We start from the raw sequence: 5,501 nt of genomic DNA, 5'->3' as shown, positions 1-5,501 counted from the left end.
GCGCATAAAGATCTCGGGATTATTTATTCGTTTACGCTCAGTGCCGCCGAGATATAGCTTTTATATTATTTTTTTTTTGTCACGCAAGATGCGCCGATATATGTATCCCGAGTGGTTTAAGCCACTCGCGTCTGTTTCCACAATGCTCTAGGTTGTGCTAGTCCTCTTTTGCGACTTTATCCAGACGTTTCTGCGACAGCTCTAAAATTGAGCACTGACAAGTGCAACGGGCATTCGTACTGGCCGAATATTTAGAGGAATCCTCCAGGCTGGAGTAGATTTGTAATAAGGAAGTAATTACTGATTCACATCCATTCAAGCATAGCCATACAGCGACAAAGGAAAGATGTACTTGGTACTCTTTTTTGTTTGCAGTCGCAAGCTGATGAAAATGATCCAAGCTGACTCTGAAATGTGCATCATATGGGGGTTAGGTGTATGTGCGCGAAGAGCCGTGATGTCGATCAATTCTTTAGCGTTGTGCTACTTTCATTAATTTCTTGTACGCGTAGTACTTCTTTCAATAATTTCTTGTACGATATTGACATGATGGCCATGGTCGCCATGGAAATGCTCGTGTTATATGTTCACTAGCTGCGCCAAACAATGACTGTTCCTTGCATTGCGCTATCTTCGCGTACAGCACACAAAGTCATGACATTTTTTTTTTTTTTAATGTTTGCAGAGTATTATGAGGGTGACTTGGGTGAAACAGCGCGAAAGAAGCCCGAAGGCAAAGCAAAGAAGGGACAGGAAAGAGCGCTGACTGACAACTGAATTTTATTGAACGAAACTCGTACAATATATAGGAAGGCAGTGGAAAAGATAATCAGATGCCGCCAACGTCACATGGCGGTAAAGAGCCAAAAAGCGATAAAAACATAACAGGGTGATAAAGCTAAAAGTGTGCTGATTTCAACAAGAGATGAAAACAAAATGAAGAAGTTTAACTTGATGACAAAAACAGTAAAAGGAACATGGTGTAAAGAGCAAAAAAAAAAAAACGGTAAAAGCTAAAAGTCAACTGAATTCGAAAGTGGATGAAAACAAAGTGAAAAAAGTTACAATTGAAGACATAAACAGTCAATGGAACATGGTGTAAAAAACCATAAAACAGATAAAACATCTCTAGCAGAGATATTATGGAAAAGATAAAAACTGATAGAAAGTGACCACGTGTGGATTAAAATTGCGCACAGACCTTCACGAAAAACGGAGAAATCAACGATTAAAACACGCGTAGTGAGCGAAAAACCTAACAAAGTTGTTCCAAGAAGGCAAGTTCATTCTCGTACAAAGATTTTGAGGCATCGCTCACACAATCCGAGCCCTTTCTTTTTATAAAGAACGCTTCTTTCAACTCCCGGGCTACGTTATCCCTACTTACAACTGTTTCGCGTAAACGAGGCATGCATTTGCATTCTCTGCAATGAAGTGCTAAATTAGAGCCAGTGCCGTTTCAAGTGAGCGCTCATGTTCCCTTAAACGTTCGTTCAAGCCCCTTCCGGTTTGTCCGATATAAACTTTGTCGCATGTAAGCGGAATCTGGTATATCACCCCTTCCCTACACCTGACGAACATGTTAGCATGCTTCACGCCACAGGTTTGTTCTCTTGGTTTTTCGTTGTTAATCCTATGACACAACGTAGCTAGCTTGGAAGGGGCAGAAAACACTACAGGAATCTTATACTTATTGGCAACTTTTTCAAATTATGGGCTACACGGTGGGAATACGGGACAACGGCTGGTCTCGCCCTCCTGTTGCCTTCCTGGGTAACATTTCTCTTTTTGTCTTTAACTTTTTAGAGCAAAGCTTCAGTCACTGCCGATATCACTGTCTGCGGAAAACCTGCCCGTAGTAGCCGTGCTGCCTGCAGTTGCCACGGGAGTTGCCCTTCAATGAGGCTTTGTAAAACTCGAACGGTGTGGCGCACAACTCCGCAGATTGAGCTTACACTTTGGTTTTACTGGCTACTTGTATTGCGCCAGGCCACGACACCGGGCTTAGCAGAGGCGAGGTGCCAGTGCAGAAAAGTGGTAACTGCACCACCCGCAAGTAGCACGGACGGCACGTTCCTCAACATCAGCGGCGCGCGCCCACGTGACCCATCGAACATTTGAATTCACCGCCGGGTGAGGCCCGATGAAGCTTTGGTTTTGTGGTTTGCCAGCATATTGACAAGATCAGCATAAGAAACAAAACTGGCATCAAATACACATTTATCGGAAAACCTAGTAATAACATTTGATACTGCAAAAACACTGAAAACATTCATTAAATTTAGAGATTTCTACCCAAAACTACACATATTAAACAAAATTCACCCTAAGATATACGCGGACACATGTCCCTGGCGTGACAAAAAAAAAAAAAGAACAGACTATATATAACATCACATGGGCCTGTCAAAACATAGACGTGGTCCCCAAATTACGAAACCCGAGTGCGGAGCAATAGGAGACTGCTGTCCAGCGATCGCTGAGAAGACCAGCAAGGTCTGGCCACGGCAGCGGCCAGCGGATCCCTGGACTGAGGGAAACCGACCAATGGCTGGAGGTGGACGAAGTCGACGGAATAAACTCTTGGGGATGCAAGGAGACACCTCTGAATACGCCCCAAAACCCCCGAAAAATAGCATAAAACCAAATAAAGTTTTTCTTTCTTTCCTTTTGAGATCACTGCAGAAAGTCGTGGTGAATGGCCTAACTGCTCAAGACATAACACATGCGGAAGACGTTTCCATCGCATTAGCCGCCGCAGACCAGGACTCGCGAGTCATCGTCACCGACTCGAGAGGGGCCTGCAGAAATATTAAACAGGGGTGCATTCCTCTCTTTGCGCACCGCATCCTTCAAAACAGCGACTACCTCGGGGCCCCTGCGTCTCGAACGATTGTATGGGCTCCAGCTCACATGGGCCTCGAAGGCAATGAAACGGCAGACGCCGCCACCCACGCGCTCACTCTCCGGGCAACGCCTTCAGACCCTTTTGATACGGATCCCGAACCCTATCCGGCCCTCACTTTTCGAGAAATTACTGAGTTATTCCAATTCGGCCATGCAATTTATCCTAAGCTTTGTAAGGACTTTACAAAGGTGGACGAACGCACACTCCTCCGCCTTTACACCAAAACACTGCTGTGCCCGGCAGTTTTAAAACACTTTTTTCCTGCCTGTACAGGAAATTACCCGCACTGTACGGAGAAGTCTTCGGACATCTTCCACATAGTATGGACATGCCAATCAACCCCGAACCTCACCCCCAAACCCAGCTCCACATAGGAGGACTTGGAGGCAGCCCTGCTCGGCTGCTCCGACCTGGCGAGCCAGAAGGCCGTTGTCCACCGAGCCCGAGCCCCGGCGGTCGCCAATGTGCTCTTGTAATGAGGAGCCCACCTAGTGATTGCGAGAGGTTCCCGGCTACCTCAAGCTTCCTCCCTGCAATAAAGCTTTTCAGTCAGTCAGTGCAAAATAATAATAATTGCCTCAGTCAACATCGCATGCAGGTGGCCACACTAGACCCACCCTTTAAGAGAAAAACCCACCTCACCCGAAGTCGTCTTTTTGAACAAGCTCATTGCCCATGCGGCTTACGCGCCACGTATATGGCCCGCTGGAGTCAGTACACAGAGAAAATGATTACGTTCCCCCACTGTACGACTCTAACTCACGGCGGCATATCCTCTGGGATTGCCCTGCTTTTCCTACTGGACGCCCCGAGATCAAACCCTACCGCCTGACCTACCGTTCCCTTCTAGAAACTGATGCCAACACACAGATGATACTTGCCAAGTATGGCTCGCTTAGTGGCCTGATTAGAGCAATGTGATTTGAGTGACGACCTAAACAATGAAGATTTTGTCTACTCCCCTTTATCCCCATCCATGGCCATGAGCCTTCCCATTCAATAAAGGACATTCAATCAATCAATAATAATTGGTTCACAGGAACGGAAAGGCGCAATATCTGTCACACTTTTTTATGTGGACACCTGAACCGTAAGGGAAGGGAGGAAAGTGGGAGTGAAAGTGGAAAGAGAGAGATAATAGCCGTTGTGGAGGGCTGCGTAGTAATTTCGATCACCTGACTCGCGGGCGCCTCCGTTTCGCCTCCACCGAAACGCCGCTGCCGCGGCCGGAATCGAACCCGGGTACAACCGTCGGTAGCAGGTGAGCCCCCACCACAAACGGCATGCCCACCTCCCCCTTTCTGGTGTGACGTATATATGACACACACCCGCTGTGCCGCTTGCGCCCCGCCGGGTTGGTGCAGTGGTAAGACGCCCGACTACTGTGCCGGAGTTCGAAACCGACCTCGGCGGCTGCGTTTCGATGAAGGCGAAACGAAGGGGCGTCCGTGTGCTGTGCGATGTCAGCGCACGTTAAAGATCCCCAGGTGGTCGGAAATTACTCCGTAGCCCTCCACTATGGCTCCTCTTTCTCTCTTTTCACTTTCACTCCCACCTTCCCCCCTTCCCTTACGGCGCGGTTGAGGTGTCCACAAAAAACAAGTGAGACAGTTACCGCGCCCTTCCCTTCCTATAAATCAATCAATCGCTGTGCCGCTGCAGGTCAATGTTCGGCGCCAGATGACCAGCCACGGCACAGGAGAGCCGGTAAGGAGACCCTCCCCCTGGCTGAGCCCCTGCCCCGAGGTCCAATGTCGGTGTAAATGGTCTTCTCACTCACTCACTCACGCTGTCGCGTGTTCTTCTTTTCTTGCGTTTCTGTGTCTTTCGCTGGTTTAATATGTTAGATTCCAGCTCTAAAGTATAGGAAAAATCACGGGATAAAAGGGGGGTGGTAAAGGCGCTATCCTGACTATTAAAGCGAGGCGTGAGCGTCCCCCTATTACAAATCGCGCACTGCCTAAAACCTAGCTAAACCATGCTCAACAGCGCTTTTTTATCGCGGTAGCGTTAAGGAGCTCGTGTCGCAGAAAAGCCGGTGTCGTCGGCGGCATTGGCCGTGAGCGATAAATCCCGGCATGCACTTCATAAATAAAAAGCAACTTCCAAGATGGGCTGGGTGGGAATCGAACCAGGGTCTCCGGAGTGTGAGACGGAGACGCGACCACTCAGCCACGAGTTCTTTTTTTTTTCTTTATTTCCTGGCTTTGGTTTGTACCGCTTTCAAGCATCGAACTCGTGGCTGAGGTACCAAAACCTCAGCCACGAGTTCGATGCTTGAAAGCGGTACAAAAGCGCTTCTAGTGAATGCGGTGTTGCCTTAGAAACGTGCCGTAGAACGTTATACTGCGGTGTATATCGGTAATTATGAGCATGTTACTTACAGAAGTCGCAGTTACACGAGTAGCGAAGTACGTTTCCGCTATTTCTTCTGCGCAGAGCCATCTTGCGGCAAACACAGAAGAACCCCTCCTCGCAATGTGCGGCGCTGCCCCGACACGTGGCGCGCCACTCGCCCCTGACGTTTCGCCGTGCACTCTCACGGGTTGTAGAATCAAGCGTCTTTCCTTTCTTTAGATCACTATCTTCGCTC

Source organism: Amblyomma maculatum, chromosome 9 (genome assembly GCF_055883805.1).
Source record: "Amblyomma maculatum isolate TAMU_Amacu chromosome 9, ASM5588380v1, whole genome shotgun sequence".
NCBI lineage: Eukaryota > Metazoa > Arthropoda > Arachnida > Ixodida > Ixodidae > Amblyomma > Amblyomma maculatum.
This window is presented reverse-complemented; position numbering follows the sequence as displayed.